This window comes from Pleurodeles waltl, chromosome 1_2 (assembly GCF_031143425.1).
Source record: "Pleurodeles waltl isolate 20211129_DDA chromosome 1_2, aPleWal1.hap1.20221129, whole genome shotgun sequence".
NCBI lineage: Eukaryota > Metazoa > Chordata > Amphibia > Caudata > Salamandridae > Pleurodeles > Pleurodeles waltl.
In genome coordinates this window covers 330432026-330455422 of record NC_090437.1, presented here as the reverse complement: position 1 = coordinate 330455422, position 23397 = coordinate 330432026, and the positions used below count along the sequence as shown (strand labels likewise).

Here is a 23397-nt window from a genome sequence, read left to right as displayed (position 1 = left end):
AAATGAAACCTCCCACTAATAATTAGACATGGGGTTCCTTGAACACTCCCCCTTAAAGGCATACACAAGAGGGGGGAGGAGAATTATAGGTGCAACAGTATGAGCGGCAATGAACAGGCTAACTGAATTTTTATTGTGCTGGGGACTGATCAGCTTGTTAGCCGATTGTGGCCCTTCAGAGCATTACTCTAGTGGCACTAGAAACCCACTGAGTGCAAGTGGTGAAGGATCGACCTTGCTGAGTAGAAACAGAAGACTCTCCACTGGCACTGAGAGTGGCACCAAAGCCTTTGTCGGCCTCAGAGGGGATGTGCCTGACTCCCAGACTTGAGTAACCGCAACACAGACTGGTTTCTCGCCGGGAGAGGCGCCTCAGCAGAAGCTAGGAATAGAAATTGTGGAACTACCTTTACCACCCACGAAAGGTTGGAGGGACCCAACTTGGATCATGACGTAGCATTGTCTGAGCATTCAAGCCCACTTTGTCAGACCCCCTGAACTTCTGGAGTAAGGGAACATTGGCACAAGATAACTAAGACGAAGGACCCGGGCACCTCCGTAACACCGTCCAGTGGTGTGAAGCTGATGACCAAACTGGATGATCTGTCAACTTACACTGGGGAGATAGCAGAGGGTCCCATCTTGCAGGATATACTTCAGTCGATCAGGTTCTCCAGAGAAGCCCTCAAAATCAAAATTGAAACTCTGGGGATGGAACTGGGCATTCTTAAGAACGACCACCGCCATTTAGCAGAAAGGGTTACATCAGCTGGGAGGATGATCACTGAGATCCCGGGTGACATGACGATCCCTCGCGAACGTCTCATGGCAATGGAAGTAAAGATCTGAACACTGGAATTCCGAGCAGAAGATGTGGAAAACTGGTCTCAGGAGAATAATATCTGCATTGTAGGTATGCCAGAGAGAATTGAAGGTACAGACAGGGTGAACTACCTCGAGACATGGCTGAGAGGAGGTGGCCCCGACTGTCTGTTCTTAGTTCTGTTTTGGAGTGGGCAGACAAGGGGTCCCTGCCTGGAGCTGCCCAGAGACCGATAATAGCTGAGCTCCTACATTATAGCTACAGAGATCATATCCTAGCTCAAACCAGAAAGAAGGGCATCCTCACTGTAGAAAACAGTAGGATAATGATCTTCCCGGATTTCACAAGGGAAGTCCAAAAGCAGAGGGCAATGTTCTTAGAGGCCAAAAAACATCTTAGGCAGATGGCTATTCCCTATGCTGTGCTGTTTCCTGCCAGACTGCAAGACCAACCTCCTAGTGGAGTACAGTTCTTTGGAACACCGTAGGCAGTATGGAACTGGATTGATTCACAGCTTCAAGCGGACTCCAGCAGAGACCCATGCCAGTTTGACAGAGCAAGAAGGAACAAGCCTCAAAAGCATCATGACCCACGAGGGGGGGTCCCATCAAATGAAGAGGTCATGAGAGACCAGTGAAGGGTGATTTGAGGTGGCAGCAGCTTTTGAGCAGCAAAAGTGCGAGCCCGATTACTGCAGACATGGACGAGTTAAATCATTAAATAATAAGTCCGACTGAGATCTCCATAGCGTCCATTCCTGTGATGACACCTAGCACAGCTTATGAGTTGACCTGAGACACATATGGTGATGTACTACTAATTATTATATGTGTGGAGATTGTTATTTAGGACCTGCAAATGACATTACTGGAACGAAAAAGTGAGGACCCCTTGGGTGTTAGTAGCAGAGTATCAATGGCCCCCAAGATGGGAGGTCGGACGGAGAGACGGAACATATGAGCCGCAACCTGAGTGTTTCTTGTTAGTTTGCACGGGTACCCTTGTGCGAGTTCCACATTGGACTGAAAATTTGGATGGGGAGACAATGCCTGTTTGTCTTGGGGAGTGATGGTTGGGATGTTTGTTGTTTGTAATGCATGTTAATGGGGAATTACTGTTAATGCCTCTTGCCTTGGAAAAACCTGGTATACTCTACGGGGTGGGTCTAAGTGGGATGGAGAACTGGGAGATAGGGAAGTGGATATGGTTACGATAACAGTACACAACACTTATAAGCTCAGGACCTGGAATATTAGGGGGCTGCATAACATGTCAAAGAGGTATAAGGTTTTCACATATTTGAGGAGACGGGGAGTCCAAATCGCGTTTCTTCAAGAGATGCACCTAACAGCTAGGGAAGAGGCTGCTCTTCAGAGAAGATGGAGAGGTCAGATACATCATACCACATACTCAGCCTTTGCTTGGGGAACACTAATTTGGATTAAGCCTGGCATTCCGTTTCAACACATGGGGAGTGGGGGACCCAGAGGGGAGGTTCACAGTGGTACAGGCTCCTTATATGGTAGGAACATAGTGCTTATTAACATATATGCACCAAATATGGACCAGAGGCCATTCTTTGCTGTGCTGTGCTGTGTGGATGCCTTCATAGGTGGCTTGCTGGTAGTTACTAGCAGCAGTTCCCTGAATATAGCTTTTTGAGGTGACTCATTGTTTGAGAGCCTTCCTGAGAGGTTTGAGGAGACAAGGAACACTCACAGTAAGAGACATTTAAAGAGGTGAAGCTCACTCTTACCGTCATGAAACACCTTGTAGAAACACTTGTTATGTGAAGGGTACTTTTTGGAAATGGCGTTGAAGAGTACGGAACATCTCGACATCATGGAGGAGGAACAGTCGCAGACATCGATCTCCATCACAGACACCAACTCCGAACAAGAATCAGAAGAAGATAGGCCTATCACTGCTGGACAGCACGTGAGTACGTCTGCCCCTATGCCCACTTATAAAAAATCATCGTAGGCCTTGGGTACACCACTGCCAGAGAGACATGGTTCGACACGAAAAAAGACTCATCGACCGACCTTTGGGACTGACGTAGAAAAAGGCCACGCCTCCGTCGGTATCGGAGTCGAGTAAATCCATTAAGAGTTCTACTTCAGACTCGAGCAAGCGTCCTCACTCCTCGGAGTCGAAGCCTCAACGCCCTGCTTCGGAGCCGAAACAACCAGCTGCATTTTCGGGTCCAAAAAAGCTACCGTCTTTGGAGCCGAAAAAATCTTCTTATTCAGAAGAGCAAGGACTTTTGAGCCGTCTTAAACAGAGCTCAAAATCACTGCATGAACAATCTTCTAGACCTTCTGATGAGGACACTGAGATTCAGCTTATCCTTTAGGTTATGGATGAAAGACCATCAAGGATACACATCCATAAAGAGACTTGCAGAATAGTTACTACACCGCCTCTACAAACCAAAAGGAAGCTGGCTTTCAAGAACAATTAGACACTGCTCAACCACCAGCAAACATTTATAAACAGACAGAGAAGCCAGTACCTGCCCATACTTCTGCACCTCATTCACAACAACTTTTTTTCACCTCAACCCACTAGCCTACCACCTTTACCTTCACCAACACATTCGCAATATTCACATGGTGATACAGTTGATCCTTGGGATCTATACGAACCAGATCCCATTCCGGACAATGATCCTGATTTATACCCTTCTAAGCCTTCTCCACCAAAAGACACTACTGCATACACACAGGTTGTTTCCAGGGCAGCAGCATACCATGGAGTGCTTATGCACACTGAGCCCCTAGAAGAGAATTTTCTGTTTAACACCCTATTCTCCTACCACTCAAGATATCAATGCCTTCTTTTGCTATCTGGCATGGTTAAACATGCAGATCAAATATTTAGTGAGCCAGTCAAAGCTAGAGTAATAACTCCACACATTGATAAAAAGTATAAACCTGCTCCTACAGACCTTGATTATATTACACACCAAGTTCCTCCAGACTCAGTGGTAGTAAGTGCGGCTAGAAAAAAGGCCAATAGCCAGTCATCAGGGGATGCTCCTCCCCCTGATAAGGAGAGTAGGAAATGTGATGCTGCTGGCAAGAGGGTAGCCACACACAAGCTGCCAACCAATGGGCAATTGCCAATTCACAAGCCTTGCTAGCAAGGTACGATAGAGCCCACTGGGACGAGATGCAGGAATTCATGCATATTCGATGGCATGTGTAGCTGCAGATACACATGCTGTGCACAGTCCGCCGTCTGGTGTTGGGCTCGGAGTGTTACAAGTTGTTTTTCTTCGAAGAAGTCTTTTCGAGTCACGAGACCGAGGGACTCCTCCTACTTCGATTCCATTGCGCATGGGCGTCGACTCCATCTTAGATTGTTTTTTTTCCGCCATCGGGTTCGGACGTGTTCCTTTTCGCTCCGTGTTTCGGGTCGGAAAGTTAGTTAGAATCTCGGAAAAAAACGTCGGTATTGTTTGCGTTCGGTATCGGGTTAGTTAGAACAAATCGACACCGAATTTTGAAGAGCTCCGGTGGCCCTTTGGTTTTTTTTCGATCCCCCGTCGGGGCCTGGTCGGCCCGGCCACGTGCGACTTCAAGGCTCATGGAACGGACCCCATTCCGTTTCTGCCCAAAATGCCATCACAAGTATCCGTATACGGATCACCATCTGGTCTGTAACTTGTGCTTGTCCCCCGAGCACAAGGAGGATACTTGTGAAGCCTGTCGAGTGTTTCGGTCGAGGAAGACGCTGAGAGACCGAAGAGCCAGGAGACTACAAATGGCGTCCACGCCGACAGGTCAAGATCGTTTCGAGGAGGAAGAAGAAGCTTTCTCCGTCCGCGAGTCGGATTCGGAAGAACTCGACGCCGAAGAAACAACCAAAACCGTGAGTAAGACGTCGAAAATCAAGACTCACAAGAAGTCTACAAAAGCCCAGGGGACGCCACCGCCAACAGGCCATGGCTTAACCCGAAAAATAGGTGACCCATCCAAGGCACCGAAAAAGGGCATGCTGGTGTCGAAGTCATCCGACTCCGGTCGAGATACCGCCACACAGCAACCTCGGAGCCGAGACGGCGGTTCCGAGAAACTTCGGCACAGAGACAGCGGCACCGAAGAATTTCGGCACCGAGACACGCCGAAAACAAAGAAGGTTTCTTCGGAGCCTAAAAAGACTTCCGGAAAGGTTTTGGTTCCGAAACAGCCAGCCTCGGAGCCGAAAACTACTTCCTATACAGAGGAACAAGGACTAACCTCCCAATTACATCGATTTGGAGAGGAGCTTCAATCTGCAGAGCCTGACTACACCCAAAGAAGGCTTCATATTCATGAGGACACAGGGAAGATAACCACTCTTCCCCCAATCAAAATAAAAAGGAAACTTGCCTTTCAACAAAAGGACAAGCAACCACAGGCAAAGGTGGCAAAGAAAACAACCCCACCACCGTCTCCACCACCATCAATACATGCATCACCAGCAACAACTCCACCACTGATGCACTCACCAGCTCATACCACAATGAGTCAGGATGATCCTGATGCATGGGACCTCTACGATGCTCCAGTGTCTGACAATAGCCCAGACGCTTATCCTACAAAACCGTCACCACCTGAGGACAGTACATCCTATACACAGGTGGTCGCAAGGGCAGCCGAGTTTCACAATGTGTCCTTACATTCGGAACCAATTGAGGATGACTTTCTCTTTAACACCCTATCCTCCACCCATAGCCAATATCAAAGCCTTCCCATGCTCCCAGGAATGCTAAGACATTCCAAACAAATATTTCAGGATCCAGTTAAAGGCAGAGCCGTAACTCCAAGGGTGGAGAAAAAATATAAGCCACCGCCCACTGATCCAATATATATTACAACACAACTAAGACCGGACTCAGTAGTTGTGGGGGCAGCTCGTAAGAGAGCCAACTCTCATACATCAGGAGACGCACCACCTCCAGACAAGGAGAGCCGCAAATTTGATGCTGCTGGAAAAAGGGTTGCAGCACAAGCAGCAAATCAGTGGCGTATTGCCAATTCACAAGCACTTTTGGCAAGATACAACAGGCTCCTTGGGATGAAATGCAACATTTCATCGAACACTTACCCAAGGAGTTCCAAAAAAGAGCGCAACAGGTGGTGGAAGAGGGACAAAGTATCTCAAATAATCAGATACGGTCTTCCATGGATGCAGCAGATACAGCTGCAAGGACAATAAACACTGCAGTCACAATACGAAGGCACGCATGGCTGCGCACTTCTGGGTTCAAACCGGAAATCCAGCAGGCTGTGCTCAATATGCCGTTTAATGAACAGCAATTGTTTGGGCCGGAGGTAGACACTGCCATCGAAAAACTTAAGAAGGACACCGATACAGCCAAAGCCATGGGCGCACTCTACTCCCCGCAGAGCAGAGGCACATTTCGGAAAACACCTTTATGGGGAGGGTTTCGAGGTCAACCCACAGAAACCACAACCTCACAAACAAGGCCTACCTACCAGGGTCAATATCAGAGGGGAGGTTTTCGGGGGCAATTTAGAGGGGGCCAATTCCCAAAAAATCGAGGAAAATTCCAAGGCCCCAAAACCCCTCAAAATAAGCAGTGACTCACAAGTCACACACCCCCACCACATAACACCTGTGGGGGGAAGACTAAGCCAATTTTACAAAATTTGGGAGGAAATAACAACAGACACTTGGGTCTTAGCAATTATCCAGCATAGTTATTGCATAGAATTTCACCAATTCCCTCCAAACGTCCCACCGAAAACACACAATATGTCAAAACAACATATAGATCTTCTAGGACTAGAAGTTCAAGCATTGCTACAAAAGGACGCAATAGAATTAGTACCAACTCAACAAAAAAACACAGGAGTTTACTCACTGTACTTTCTAATACCCAAAAAGGACAAAACTCTGAGACCAATACTAAATCTCAGAACACTAAACACCTACATAAAATCAGACCACTTTCACATGGTCACGTTACAAGACGTAATACCACTGCTCAAACAGCAAGACTACATGACAACATTAGATCTAAAAGATGCGTATTTCCATATACCAATACATCCTTCACACAGGAAATACCTAAGGTTCGTATTCCAAGGAATACATTACCAATTCAAAGTGTTGCCATTCGGAATAACAACTGCGCCAAGAGTTTTTACAAAATGCCTGGCAGTAGTAGCTGCACATATCAGAACGGCAGCAAATACAGGGAGTGCAGAATTATTAGGCAAGTTGTATTTTTGAGGATTAATTTTATTATTGAACAACAACCATGTTCTCAATGAACCCAAAAAACTCATCAATATCAAAGCTGAATATTTTTGGAAGTAGTTTTTAGTTTGTTTTTAGTTTTAGCTATGTTAGGGGGATATCTGTGTGTGCAGGTGACTATCACTGTGCATAATTATTAGGCAACTTAACAAAAAAAAATATATACCCATTTCAATTATTTATTATTACCAGTGAAACCAATATAACATCTCAACATTCACAAATATACATTTCTGACATTCAAAAACAAAACAAAAACAAATCAGTGACCAATATAGCCACCTTTCTTTGCAAGGACACTCAAAAGCCTGCCATCCATGGATTCTGTCAGTGTTTTGATCTGTTCACCATCAACATTGCGTGCAGCAGCAACAACCACAGCCTCCCAGACACTGTTCAGAGAGGTGTACTGTTTTCCCTCCTTGTAAATCTCACATTTGATGATGGACCACAGGTTCTCAATGGGGTTCAGATCAGGTGAACAAGGAGGCCATGTCATTAGATTTTCTTCTTTTATACCCTTTCTTGCCAGCCACGCTGTGGAGTACTTGGACGCGTGTGATGGAGCATTGTCCTGCATGAAAATCATGTTTTTCTTGAAGGATGCAGACTTCTTCCTGTACCACTGCTTGAAGAAGGTGTCTTCCAGGAACTGGCAGTAGGACTGGGAGTTGAGTTTGACTCCATCCTCAACCCGAAAAGGCCCCACAAGCTCATCTTTGATGATACCAGCCCAAACCAGTACTCCACCTTGCTGGCGTCTGAGTCGGACTGGAGCTCTCTGCCCTTTACCAATCCAGCCACGGGCCCATCCATCTGGCCCATCAAGACTCACTCTCATTTCATCAGTCCATAAAACCTTAGAAAAATCAGTCTTGAGATATTTCTTGGCCCAGTCTTGACGTTTCAGCTTGTGTGTCTTGTTCAGTGGTGGTCGTCTTTCAGCCTTTCTTACCTTGGCCATGTCTCTGAGTTTTGCACACCTTGTGCTTTTGGGCACTCCAGTGATGTTGCAGCTCTGAAATATGGCCAAACTGGTGGCAAGTGGCATCGTGGCAGCTGCACGCTTGACTTTTCTCAGTTCATGGGCAGTTATTTTGCGCCTTGGTTTTTCCACACGCTTCTTGCGACCCTGTTGACTATTTTGAATGAAACGCTTGATTGTTCGATGATCACGCTTCAGAAGCTTTGCAATTTTAAGAGTGCTGCATCCCTCTGCAAGATATCTCACTATTTTTGACTTTTCTGAGCCTGTCAAGTCCTTCTTTTGACCCATTTTGCCAAAGGAAAGGAAGTTGCCTAATAATTATGCACACCTGATATAGGGTGTTGATGTCATTAGACCACACCCCTTCTCATTACAGAGATGCACATCACCTAATATGCTTAATTGGTAGTAGGCTTTCGAGCCTATACAGCTTGGAGTAAGACAACATGCATAAAGAGGATGATGTGGTCAAAATACTCATTTGCCTAATAATTCTGCACTCCCTGTACATGTGTTCCCGTACTTAGACGACTGGCTAATCAAAACCAACACGCTAAAACAGTGTTCACAGCACACAAAATATGTCATACAAACCCTTCACAGGCTAGGTTTCTCCATCAACTACGCGAAGTCACACCTTCTGCCGTGTCAAACGCAGCAATACTTAGGAGCGACAATCAACACAGCAAAAGGGATTGCCACTCCAAGTCCACAACGGGTTCAAACATTTCACAAAGTAATACAGGCCATGTATCCAACACAAAAGATACAAGTCAGAATGGTAATGAAACTACTAGGCATGATGTCTTCATGCATAGCCATTGTCCCAAACGCAAGATTGCACATGCGGCCCTTACAACAGTGCCTAGCATCACAATGGTCACAAGCACAGGGTCAACTTCTAGATCTGGTGTTGATAGACCGCCAAACATACATCTCGCTTCTATGGTGGAACAGTACAAATTTAAACCGAGGGCGGCCTTTCCAAGACCCAGTGCCACAATACGTCATAACAGATGCTTCCATGACAGGGTGGGGAGCACACCTCAATCAACACAGCATCCAAGGACAATGGGACATACATCAGAGACAGTTTCACATAAATCACTTGGAAATGTTAGCAGTATTTCTAGCGCTGAAAGCATTTCAACCCATAATAACCCAAAAATACATTCTTGTCAAAACAGACAACATGACAACAATGTATTATCTAAACAAACAAGGAGGGACACACTCGACACAGTTGTGCCTCCTAACACAGAAAATATGGCATTGGGCGATTCACAACCACATTCGCCTAATAGCACAATTTATTCCAGGGATTCAGAACCAGTTGGCAGACAATCTCTCTCGAGATCACCAACAAACCCACGAATGGGAAATTCACCCCCAAATACTAAACAACTACTTTCAAATTTGGGGAACACCTCAAATAGATCTATTTGCAACAAAGGAAAACTCAAAATGCCAAAACTTCGCATCCAGATACCCACAAGATCAATCCCAAGGCAATGCTCTATGGATGAACTGGTCAGGGATCTTTGCATACGCTTTTCCCCCTCTCCCTCTCCCTCTCCTTCCATATGTAGTAAACAGGTTGAGTCAAAACAAACTCAAACTCATACTAATAGCACGAACATGGGCAAGGCAACCTTGGTACACGACACTACTAGACCTGTCAGTAGTACCTCATGTCAAACTACCCAACAAACCAGATCTGTTAACACAACACAAACAACAGATCAGACATCCAAATTCAGCATCTTTGAATCTAGCAATTTGGCTCCTGAAATCCTAGAATTCGGACACTTACACCTCACACAAGAATGTATGGAGGTCATAAAACAAGCTAGGAAACCTACCACTAGACACTGCTACGCAAACAAGTGGAAAAGATTCGTGTATTACTGCCAGAATAATCAAATTCAGCCATTAACCGCATCTCCAAAAGATATAGTTGGATACTTACTACATTTGCAAAAATCAAATCTAGCTTTCTCTTCCATAAAAATACATCTCACCGCAATATCAGCTTACCTACAAATTACTCATTCAACTTCACTATTTAGAATACCAGTCATTAAAGCGTTTATGGAAGGCTTAAAAAGAATCATACCACCAAGGACACCACCTGTTCCTTCATGGAACCTCAACATTGTCTTAACAAGACTCATGGGTCCACCTTTGGGGCCCATGCATTCTTGTGAAATGCAATACTTAACGTGGAAAGTTGCATTTTTGATTGCCATTACATCTCTAAGAAGAGTGAGCGAGATTCAAGCATTTACCATACAAGAACCATTTATTCAGATACATAAAAATAAAGTAGTTCTGAGAACAAATCCAAAATTTTTACCAAAGGTTATCTCACCGTTCCACTTAAATCAAACAGTAGAATTACCAGTGTTCTTCCCACAACCAGATTCTGTAGCGGAAAGAGCACTACATACATTAGACATCAAAAGAGCACTAATGTACTACATTGACAGAACGAAACTAATTAGAAAAACAAAACAACTATTTATTGCCTTTCAAAAACCTCATACAGGAAATCCAATTTCAAAACAAGGCATTGCTAGGTGGATAGTTAAGTGTATTCAAACCTGCTATCTTAAAGCAAAAAGAGAGCTGCCTATTACACCAAAGGCACACTCAACCAGAAAGAAAGGGGCTACCATGGCCTTTCTAGGAAATATTCCAATGAACGAAATATGTAAGGCAGCAACATGGTCTACGCCTCATACATTTACCAAGCACTACTGTGTAGATGTGTTAACTGCACAACAAGCCCCACAGTAGGTCAGGCTGTACTAAGAACATTATTTCAAACTACTTCAACTCCTACAGGCTGAACCACCGCTTTTGGGGAGATAACTGCTTACTAGTCGGTGCACAGCACGTGTATCTGCAGCTACACATGCCATCGAACGGAAAATGTCACTTACCCAGTGTACATCTGTTCGTGGCATGAGTCGCTGCAGATTCACATGCACCCACCCTCCTCCCCGGGAGCCTGTAGCCGTTTAGAAGTAGATCTTGAACATTTGTACATTTGTAAATATATTACTTTAACCTTTATTATGTACATACGTATTCATTCCATTGCATGGGCACTATTACTAATATACACAACTCCTACCTCACCCTCTGCGGGGAAAACAATCTAAGATGGAGTCGACGCCCATGCGCAATGGAATCGAAGTAGGAGGAGTCCCTCGGTCTCGTGACTCGAAAAGACTTCTTCGAAGAAAAACAACTTGTAACACTCCGAGCCCAACACCAGACGGCGGACTGTGCATAGCATGTGAATCTGCAGCGACTCATGCCACGAACAGATGTACACTGGGTAAGTGACATTTTCCATACCTCATACAGCACCTCCCAAAGGAACACCAAAAATGGGCACAGCTAATTGTGGAAGAGGGTCAAGCCATAAGCAGTAATCAAATACTGTCTGCCCTTGATGCTGCAGATAGAGCATCTAGAAGTGTCATGCGTGGCTATGTTTTTCTGGTTGTAAACCAGAAATCCAGCAGGCAGTGCTCAACATGCCTTTTAATAAAAAGCTGTTGTTTGGCCCTGAAGTCAATACTCCCATAGAAAAACTGAGGAAAGACTCAGACACTGCCAAAGCAATGGGAGCATTATGCACAACACCCTATAGAGGCTCCTTTTGCAGACAGCAATTCAGAGGAGGATTCAAGCCACAATCCACTGAGGCTTCTACCTCCAAGGCAAAGCAAGGGCAAAAGCAACAGCAGTACCAGAGAGGGGGATTTAGAGGGTCTTACAGAGGCCAATACTTTATAAACAGAGGCAAGTTGCAAACTTCCAAACAAGCCACTACCCCATCTAAACAGTGGCTTATTTGCCATCCCTCATCCCACACGTCTCCTGTGGGGGGAAGACTACAGCAATTCAACTCCCATTGGCAAAACATCACCAGAGACCATTGGGTATTGTTAATTATCTGCAATGGCTATTACCTAGTATTAGTTTGTACCCCTCCAAATATTCCTCCAGGTTACCACAAGCTGTCCCCAGAACACAAGGTTCTATTACAGCAAGAAGTACAATCGCTACTACTAAAACAAGCAATAAAATTGGTCCTACATTCTCAACAAGGAACGGGGTATACTCACTATACCTCCTCATTCACAAAAAGGATGGCATTCTCAGGCCTATCCTAGACCTCAGATCCCTAAATCTGTATATCCTATCAGAACACTTTCACATGGTAACTCTGCAGGACGTCATCCCACTACTACAAACACAAGATTACATGACTGCACTAGACCTCAAAGATGCGTATTTCCATATACTCATCCATCCAGCTCACAGAAAATACCTAAGGTTTATGATAGCAGAAAAACATTATCAATTCAAAGTTCTACATTCGGCATAACAGCAGCTCCAAGGGTATTCACAAAATGTCTAGCAGTAGTGGCAGCCTACCTAAGAAGACAACACATACATGTCTTTCCATATCTAGACGATTGACTAATAAAATCAAGCAATTTTATACTATGCCAACAACACACTCAATATGTAATAGAGACCCTACGTACACTAGGGTTCACTCTCAACTACCAAAAATCTCATCTTCAGCCAGCACAGGTGCAACCTTACCTATGTGATATGTTAAATACGCAAAAAGCCTTAGCCTATCCAAATACACAAAGGATACAAGCTTTCCAAAATCTCATACTGCAAATGCGGCCAAACCAACAATACTCTGTGAGAGTTCTCATGAAACTATTAGGAATGATGGCATCCTGCTTTAGCAATAGTACCACATGCAAGACTAAACATGAGGACACTACAACAGTGCCTCCCACAGCAGTGGTCTCAAGCACAGGGCCCAATTGCAAGATCTAATGTTGTTGGACCGCCAAACGCACAAGTCCCTTCAATGGTGGAATCTCAACAATTTCATAAAGGGGCGGTCATTTCAAGACCTTGTGCCTCAGACCATAATAACAACAGATGCATCAGTGAAAAGTTGGGGAGCTCATCTCAACAAACCTTACCATTCAAGGGTAATGGGATTCAAAACAGCGAAATTTTCACATAAACCATTTAGAATTATTAGCTGTGTTCCTTGCCCTAAAAGCGTTTCAACCCCTTCTCAAACACAAGATTGTTCTGATAAAAACAGACAATATGATGACCATGCATTACCTGAAGAAACAAGGCGGGACATATTAATCTAAACTGTCCCTTCTAGCCCAAACAATATGGAAGTGGGCATTTCATAATCACATTCATCTATTAGCAAAATACATTCCAGGAATGCACAATCAGCTAGCGGATCTCCTAAGCAGGACGCACCAACAGACACACAAATGGGAGATTCACTCTCCGGTACTTCAACAGTACTTTCAAAAGTGGGGAACACCAGAAATAGACCTATTCGCAGCAAGCGAAAATGTAAAGTGCCAAAACTTTGCATCCAGACACCCACATCCTCTATCCAAGGGCAATGCTCTATGGATCAACTGGTCAGGGATATTTGCTTATGCCTTTTCCCCTTTCCCACTACTTCCCTTTCTGGTCAACAAACTACGTCAAACCTCTCTCACCATGATACTCATAGCACCAACGTGGCCACGACAACATTGGTATACCACACTCCTAGAACTGTCAGTAGTACCTCACTCCAAACTTCCAAACAGACTGGATTTGTTAACACAAAACAAGGGACAAATCAGATATCCAAATCCCAGTGCTCTCAACTTAGCCATTTGGCTCCTGAAGTCATCGAATTTGGATACTTAAAACTTCCATTAGAATGCATGGAATTCTCGAACAAGCTTGTAAGCCTACAACTAGGCAATGCTATGATAACAAATGGAAAAGATTTGTTTACTACTGTCAATCTAAAAATACTGATCCACTTACAGCATCAGTACAAGATATTGTATGCTATTTACTTCATTTGCATAAAATCAAATCTAGCTTTCTCATCCAATAAAATCCATCTTACTGGAATATCAGCATACTTGCAGACTATTCAACATACCTCTCTTTTCAGAGTTCCAGTTACAAAAGCCTTCATGGAAGGATTAAAACGTATTATTCCCTCTAGAAAACCACCTGTTCCTACTTGGAATCTAAATATTGTACTCCCCATGGGCCCACCTTTTGAACCCATGCATTTTTGTGAGACTCCGTTCTTAACATGGAAAGTTGCCTTCCTGGTAGCCATTACTTCATCGCGAAGACTTAGTGAAATACAAGCATTCACTCTTGAAGAACCTTTTTTCCAAGTACAGAAACATAAATTTGTACTTAGAACAAATCCCAAATTTCTGCCAAAAGTGGTATCACCTTTTCACATAAACCAAACAGTGGAATTGCCAGTCTTCTTTCTACAGCCAGACTCAATTGCAGAACGAGCCCTTCATGCTCTTGACCTTAAAAGATCTCTAATGTACTATGTAGATAGAACCAAAGAATTCAGAAAAACAATACAGCTTTTCGTTGCCTTTCAACAACCACATAAAGAGAATCCTATCTCCAAACAAGGGTTAGCAAGATGGATTGTTAAATGTATACAAACATGTTATATTAAGGCGAAAAGACTACTTTTAATCACACCTAAAGCACATTCCATTAGAAAGAAATGTGTTATCTATGGCATTCTTAGGAAACTTACCAATGGCAGACATATGTAAAGCTGCCACATAGTCTACTCCTCATACATTTACAAAACATTATTGTGTAGATGTATTTTCAAAGCAACAGGCTAATGTTGGTCAAGCTGTCTTGAGAACATTATTTCAAACAACTCCAACTCCTACAGGCTAGCCACCGCATTTTTGGGGGAGAGTAACTGCTTTGTAGTCTATGCATAGCATGTGTATCTGCAGCAACACATGCCATTGAACAGAAAATGTCACTTACCCAATGTACATCTGTTCGTGGCATGTAGTGCTGCAGATTCACATGCACCCTCCCTCCTTCCCGGAAGCCTCTAGTCGTTGCAGTTTTTCTAATTTGGACATTTGTATATACATTTACATGGACATCTATTTTTATTTACTATTTCTATACAACGTTTATATTATTATACTCTATCACTCCTTCCTGCATCCTTTTGCGGGAAAACAATTTAACAATGGAGTTGATGACCATGCGCAGAATGACCGAGAGGAGGAGTCACTCGATCCCATGGCTCCGAAAAGAAAGAAAAACAACTTGTAACACTCCAAGCCCAACGCTAGATGGCGGAATAATGCATAGCATGTGAATCTGCAGCACTACATGCCACGAACAGATGTACACTGGCTTAGTGACATTTTCCATATATATATATATATATATATATATATATATATATATATATATATATATATATATGTGTGTATGTTCAGTGGCATGTGTAGCTGCAGATACACATGCTGTGCATTATCCTGCCATCTAGTGTTGGGCTCGGAGTGTTACAAGTTGTTTTTCTTCGAAGAAGTATTTTTGAGTCACAAGACCGAGGGACTCCTTCCTTTCGGCTCCATTGCGCATGGGCGTCGACTCCATCTTAGATTGTTTTCTTTCCGCCATCGGGTTCGGACGTGTTCCTCGTCGCTCCGTATTTAGAATCGGGAAAGTTAGCTAAATATCGAAAAATCGATGGTATTGTTCTCGCTCGGTACCGGTTTAGTGTTATCGTATCGGCACCGATTGCAGAAGCGCTCCGGCGGCCCTTCGGGGCTTCCGTTTTTCAGCGGGGCCTGGTTGGCCCGACCGCATACATCGTCGAAGACTAATGGACCGGACCCCCTTCTGCTTCTGTCCGAAGTGCCACTCAAAGTATCCTTATACAGACCAACACCTGGTCTGTAATCTGTGTTTATCACCAGAACACAGGGAGGATACTTGTGAGGCCTGTCGAGCGTTTCGATCAAAAAAGACCCTACGTGATCGACGAGCGAGAAGACTGCAAATGTTGTTGACACCGAGAGAACAACTGGACGCCGAGGAGGAGGAAACAATTTTTCATCCAGAGGACGGACTCTGACGATTTCGAAAGTGAGCGACCCACGACGATGCAGAAAACAGTGAGTAAAACTGCCCTGTCCAAAACTCTCACAAAGATCGTTAAGGCCAAGGGGACGCCACCACCAGCAGGCCATGGCTCAACCCATCGAAAAGAAGGTGACCAAACATCGGCATCGAAAAAGGCCAAAGATTTGCCGAAGACTTTCGACTCCGGTTGCGATTCCGCCACTGAACGATCTCGACACCGAGAGTTTGACTCACCCAAGGTGAGAAAAATAATGTTGGAACCGAAAAAGACTTTATCGGAAACATCAGTACCGAAAAAAGCGGCTTCGGAGACGAAAAGAAACTCTTAAACAGAAGAGCAAGGACTTTCCAGCCAAATGCATGAAAAACACAGATTTGAGCAGGAAATAAGTATGGTTGAACCAGACCATACGCAAAGGAGGTTGCGTATCCAGAAAGAGACTGGAAAAATACAAACTCTCCCTCCAATTAAAACAAAAAGAAAACTGGCATTTCAAGAGTCAGAAATGCAGCCGAAGGCGAAGGTGGCGAGAGAAAAAACCCCACCACCAAGGTTTTCTCCACAACCTTCCCCACTTCACTCACCACAGCTGTCTCCGGAGGGAACACCTCCAATGCAGTCACCTACACATACAGGGATGACACAGGATGATCCTGATGCATGGGACTTGCATGATGCACCGGTATCAGATAACAGTCCTGATTGTTACCCAACAAAGCCGTCACCTCCAGAGGACAGTACTGCATATACGCAGGTACTATCAAGGGCAGCTACGTTCCACAATGTAGCAATGCACTCTGAGCCAATAGAGGATGATCTCCTGTTCAACACCTTGGCATCCACCCACACTTCCTACCAGTGTCTGACAATGCTCCCGGGCATGCTCAAACATGCAAAACAGGTATTCCAGGAGCCAGTTAAAGGAAGGGCTATCACACCTAGGGTGGAGAAGAAGTACAAGCCTCCCCCAACGGATCCTGTGTTTATAACACAGCAACTTACACCAGACTCGGTGGTTGTAGGAGCAGCAAGAAAGAGAGCAAACTCTCAATCGTCAGGAGACGCTCCACCGCCTGACAAAGAGAGTAGGAAGTTTGACGCAGCGGACAAACCAGTGGCAGCACAGGCAGCCAACCAATGGGGGATCGCAAACTCACAAGCCCTACTTGCTCGCTACGACAGGGCACACTGGGACGAGATGCAACACATTATACAACACTTGCCCAAAGAACACCAGAAACGTGCCCAGCAGGTTGTGGAAGAAGGACAAGCAATATCCAACAACCAAATAAGGTGCGCATAAGACTCGGCAGACACTGCAGCACGAACGGTCAACACTGCGGTAACCATTCGCAGGCATGCATGATTAAGAAGCTCAGGATTCAAGCCAGAAATCCAACAAGCAGTGTTGAACATGCCTTTTAACCAAGAACAATTGTCTGGACCGGAAGTGGACACAGCAATTGAAAAAATTAAAGAAGGACACGGACACGGCCAAAGCCATGGGCGCGCTCTACTCCCCACAGGGCAGAGGCACATTAAGAAAGCCACAATTTAGAGGGGGGGTTTCGAATGCAAACGCCAGAGCCTTCCACCTCGCAAACCAGACCCACCTATCAGGCACAATACCAGAGGGGAGGGTTTCGTGGCTCATATCGAGGTGGACAATTCCCAAGAGGAAGGGGAAAGTTCCAGACACCTAAAGCAAGTCAAACCAAACAGTGACTCCAATGTCACAAAACCCCAACACTTAACACCAGTGGGGGGGAGACTTACCGCATATTATCAGACCTGGACACACATTACCACGGACGCATGTGTCCTAGCCATTATCCAACATGGTTATTGCATAGAATTCATAAATTTCCCACCAGATGTGCCCCCAAAGGCACACAATGGGGGTTATTACAACTTTGGAGGAGGTGTTGATCCGTCCCAAATGTGACGGATATACCACCAGCCGTATTACGAGTTCCATAGGATATAATGGACTCGTAATATGGCTGGTGGTGTATCCGTCACTTTACCGTCACTTTTGGGATGGATTAACACCTCCTCCAAAGTTGTACTAACCCCCAATATGTCCAAACAAAACTTAGACCTATTACAAATAGAGGTCCAAGCACTATTACAAAAACAAGCAATAGAGTTAGTACCCAACCATCAGAAAGGAACAGGCGTCTACTCACTATATTTCCTAAATCCAAAGAAGGACAAAACGTTAAGACCTATCTTAGACCTCAGAACACTGAATCTCTTCATCAAGTCAGACCATTTCCACATGGCAACACTTCAAGATGTGGTTCCCTTACTAAAAAAGGAGGACTACATGTCAACATTAGATCTCAAGGATGCGTACTTTTACATACCCATCCATCCTTCTCACAGAAAATACTTAAGGTTTGTGATACACGGCATACACTATCAATTCAAAGTGTTACCGTTCGGGATAACTACAGCCCCAAGGGTATTCACAAAATGCCTTGCAGTAGTAGCCGCTCACATAAGGAGACAGCACATGCATGTATTCCCATACTTAGATGACTGGCTAATAAAAACCAACACTCAACAACAGTGTCTTCTTCACACGCAATACGTTATAGAAACTCTACACAAACTAGGGTTCTCTATAAATTACCAGAAATCACATCTGCAGCCATCCCAAATACAACAATACTTGGGAGCAACACTCAACACACAAAAAGCAATTGCCAGTCCACAAAGGGTCCAAGCGTTCCAAAATATAACATCAAGCATGCAGTCAAACTAACACTACCCAGTAAGGTTTGTAATGAAACTTCTAGGCATGATGTCTTCATGCATAGCCATTGTCCCAAACGCAAGATTACACATGCGGCCCTTACAACAGTGCCTAGCAAAACAATGGACACAAGCACAGGGTCAACTTCAAGACCTAGTGTTGATAGACCGCCAGACATACTTCTCGCTTCAGTGGTGGAACCCTATAAATTTAAACCAAGGGCGGCTATTCCAGGACCCAGTGCCTCAAGATGTGATCACAACAGATGCTTCCATGATGGGGTGGGGAGCACACCTCAACAAGCACAGCATACAGGGTCAATGGGACAATCAACAAAAACAACTTCACATAAATCATTTGGAACTGTTGGCAGTGCTTCTAACATTAAAAGCATTTCAACCACTAATTGTCCACAAACACATTCTTGTCAAAACCGACAACATGACAACAATGTATTATCTCAACAAACAAGGAGGGACACACTCGTCACAACTGTGTCTCTTAGCATAAAAAATTTGGCATTGGACAATTCACAATCACATTCGCCTAATAGCACAATACATTCCAGGCATTCAGAATCAGTTAGCAGACAATCTCAGTCGAGATCACCAGCAAACACACGACTGGGAAATTCATCCCCAGATCCTACATTATCACTTCCTATGCTGGGAACGCCAAAAATAGACCTATTCGCAACAAAAGAAAACACAAAGTGCCAAAACTTTGCGTCCAGGTACCCACACCCTCAATCCAAGGGCAATGCGTTATGGATCAATTGGTCAGGGATATTTGCTTACGCTTTTCCCCCTCTCCCACTCATTCCTTATCTGGTAAACAAACTAAGTCAAAAAAAGACTCAAACTAATACTCATAGCACCACCCTGGGCACGCCAACCATGGTACACAACACTGCTGGACTTATCAGTAGTACCTCACATCAAATTACCAAACAGACCAGATTTGTTAACACAACACAAACAACAGATCAGACACCCGAATCCAGCATCGCTCAATCTAGCAATCTGGCTCCTGAAGTCTTAGAATTTGGACATTTAGACCTTACACAAGAATGTATGGAGGTCATTAAACAAGCTAGAAAACCTACTACAAGACATTGTTATGCAAACAAATGGAAAATATTTGTTTACTACTGCCACACTAATCGGATTCAACCACTGCATGCTTACACAAAGGACATTGTAAGATACCTATTACACTTACAAAAGTCTAAGCTAGCATTCTCTTCCATTAAAATACATCTCACTGCAATATCTGCCTATCTGCAGATTACACATACAACATCGCTTTTTAGAATCCCAGTCATCAAAGTATTTATGGAGGGACGAAAAAGAATCATACCCCCAAGGACACCACCAGTACCTTTGTGGAACCTTAATATTGTATTAACACGACTCATGGGACCACCATTCGAACCCATGCATTCCTGTGAGATGCAATATTTAACTTGGAAAGCAGCCTTTCTAATAGCTATGACATCACTTAGAAGAGTAAGTGAGATACAAGCATTTACTATACAGGAACTCTTTATACAAATTCATAAACATAAAGTGGTTCTCCGTACAAATCCCAAATTCCTACTAAAGGTTATATCGCCATTCCACCTAAAGCAAACAGTGGAACTCCCAGTCTTCTTTCCACAACCAGACTCAGTAGCCGAAAGAGCCTTACATACATTAGACATAAAGAGAGCACTAATGTATTACATTGACAGTAAAACAAAACAATTGTTCGTAACCTTCCAAAAGCCTCATGCAGGTAATCCTATATCCAAACAAGGCATTGCCAGATGGCTAGTTAAATGTATTCAAACTTGCTATATTAAAGCAAAAAGAGATCTACCTATTACACCAAGAGCACATTCCACTAGGAAAAAAGGCACCACAATGGCTTTTCTGGGGAATATACCTATGACTGAAATTTGTAAGGCAGCCACCTGGTCTATGCCTCATACATTCACTAAGCATTACTGTGTAGATGTGTTAGCAACACAACAAGCCACAGTAGGACAGGCTGTACTAAGAACATTATTTCAGACAACTTCAACTCCTGCAGGCTAAGCCACCGCATTTTGGGGAGATTACTGCTTATTAGTATATATATATATATATATATATATATATATATGCTATAACTGCTCCACATAGACTATATATATATATATCTCCCCCTATTTACCCACAACCCTTAAAGCCTAAAAATACCCTTGCCACCTGAAAACCCATTCCTACCCTAAACCCTTAAAATACCCTTAACAATACAAAACCCATACCTACCCTAAACATATATATGTTTATGAATGTGTTTATATTTACCTGTTATTTTTTTTTTTACATGAATAGGCCTTTACCATGTGTGCTTTAACAATGGATATGTAAGTATTTTATAAGTAAACTTTTATATATAAAAACGGTTTATACTTACCTGTAAAATACTTACATTTTTGTGGCAAAGGCATTCATTGTAAAGGCATACTCATTGTAAAAATATTTTTGTAAAGACTTGATCGTTGTTCTAAATTCCTTGTAAAGGCATTCATTATAAATTCCGTTGTTATTCATAAGCATAGGCTTTGCCAGTATGTTTTTGTTTTTACCCTGGTATTGGCCAAACTTTCCCTATCTAAAAGTTCATTTTTCTCCCATTAACACATAATGCAAGCTTTCAGCCAACCTCAGCGTTTTCAAAAACTCCAGGTAATCCACCCAATAGCTTGTTACATTGTTCAACACATTTGAAAACTACGAGGGTGCAGAAGGAGCTTCTAGGTACACGCTTCAGAGCAAAAATACCTTGTTTTAAAGTAGTTGGGATTTGAATGTATATCCACTTTTAAACACCTTCCTGATCTTGTTTTAAATGAAGGAGAAGCTAATGAATATCAATAAGTGGGAAAAAATTTATTTAAAATAGGTTCGATGTACAGCAAAAGTATGGTAGTTTTAAGACACATGTTTCTCAAGAGTTAAGATGATAGGGTAGGACTTTGACACTTCTATAACTGCTCTACATAGACTTCGCGTGGAATACCAGTTCTATCATTTTAGTGACCAAACCATCAGCCACTGTGTTGACAAAGAGTTTTGCCATACATTTTTTTCCATGGGCAGTTATTTTTTGGAGGAGACTATTAGGAGAGCGAAGAGTATCGAAACACAATTGTCAGCTAAAATATTGGATGGAAAAGTGTCACAGCCAGTGGGAGTAGTTCTCTTTAAGAAAACTGATGTGTACAAGAGAACACTCATGATACGGTTCTAGTGGTTCATGATGAAGGAATTAAAAAAGGGGATCCATATGTTAATATATGGGTAGGAGATAATACTCTTCATTGATTATTTGTTCCTGGTACAAGGATCACAATGCTCACTCAGGAGTTCATGAGAACTTGGGGAAACAGTCTTGCAACCATCAAATCACACCCTAGTCTCCTATAAAGGTTGCAAAATAAAACTGTGGGGTTTATTTGAAGACGTCCTCATTTCAGAGGAAGGTGCATTTAGGGCAAATCCCATGTGGTTGTCAAGGTCTTGACATTCATGGGTGGTTCCACCAAGGCTTTTTCCAGATGTATTGAGCCGTGGTTCCAGGGAACAAATATTTATTATAAGAGGCTACAGATTGATGGAAGAGTTCATGGAAAAAGTCCCCCAAGGTATTTTTCAGTGATTCAAGGTAAGTAAAAGTGTCTAGTCATAAGATCAAGGTAAAAGAACTTATGTTGGTCAGACACGCATCTAATGGCATTCCTTTCAGTGGCAAGGAAGAGTTGAATAAAGTACTAACATCCTTGTTTGAAAAGAGGATTGTTGAGCCTGTAGAGTCATCTTTGTAGTTCCCACTTAAAGTGGTCGAACACATACTGAGTGTTGAGTTGAGGGTCTGTGTTGATCTCGTTAACCTGAATAGGGTGATTTGTGGTGATTGACAACACTTGGCCAAAATAATGGAAATGCTGGTCATGGTTGCAGATTGAAATGGTTATCCAGTTTTACAGGCACTTTACTCTTTTCATTTTCCCAGTTGGGACATTTCAGTATTGCCGTATGACATTTAGGTTGACCTCTGTGACCCCCATTTCCCAAAACATAATGTTTACTTTGTTCAAAAGAGTTAGTTAATGGGGTAGCAGTTTAACACAATCAACTGATTTTTGCTGTTCACTGAGAAGAACTTGATTGGATTCTGAGTGAGATCTTATCTGTGCGTTAAGATCGTGGTGTGGTTCTGAAGGGCAAGAAGTGTGAGTTTTAAGTTTTTGAAAGACAGAATGAAGTGTTTGGGCCACTTAATATCCACTGATGGGATTCAGCTGAGGCCAGGTCTTGTGAAGGCCATCGTTGATGTTCAGCCTTCTGATGGCAAGGTGAGAATGAAGTCCTTACTGGGGCTTAGTGAATTTTATTCTTGTTCTGTCGCTGGCTAAGCCTTGAGTTAAAGCTCGGACTACCTAGCTCAAGAAAAGCTTGTTGTTCCTGGTGCAGAGCACCAGCACTTATTTTTGAAGT

At 43.4% G+C, this 23397-nt stretch overlaps 1 protein-coding gene across 1 annotated transcript in view; it reads left to right on the top strand.

Moving 5' to 3' along the window:
* Positions 1 to 23397, top strand: part of FOCAD (focadhesin) — a 1081710-nt gene that overhangs the window by 815062 nt on the left and 243251 nt on the right. The window lies entirely within an intron of this gene.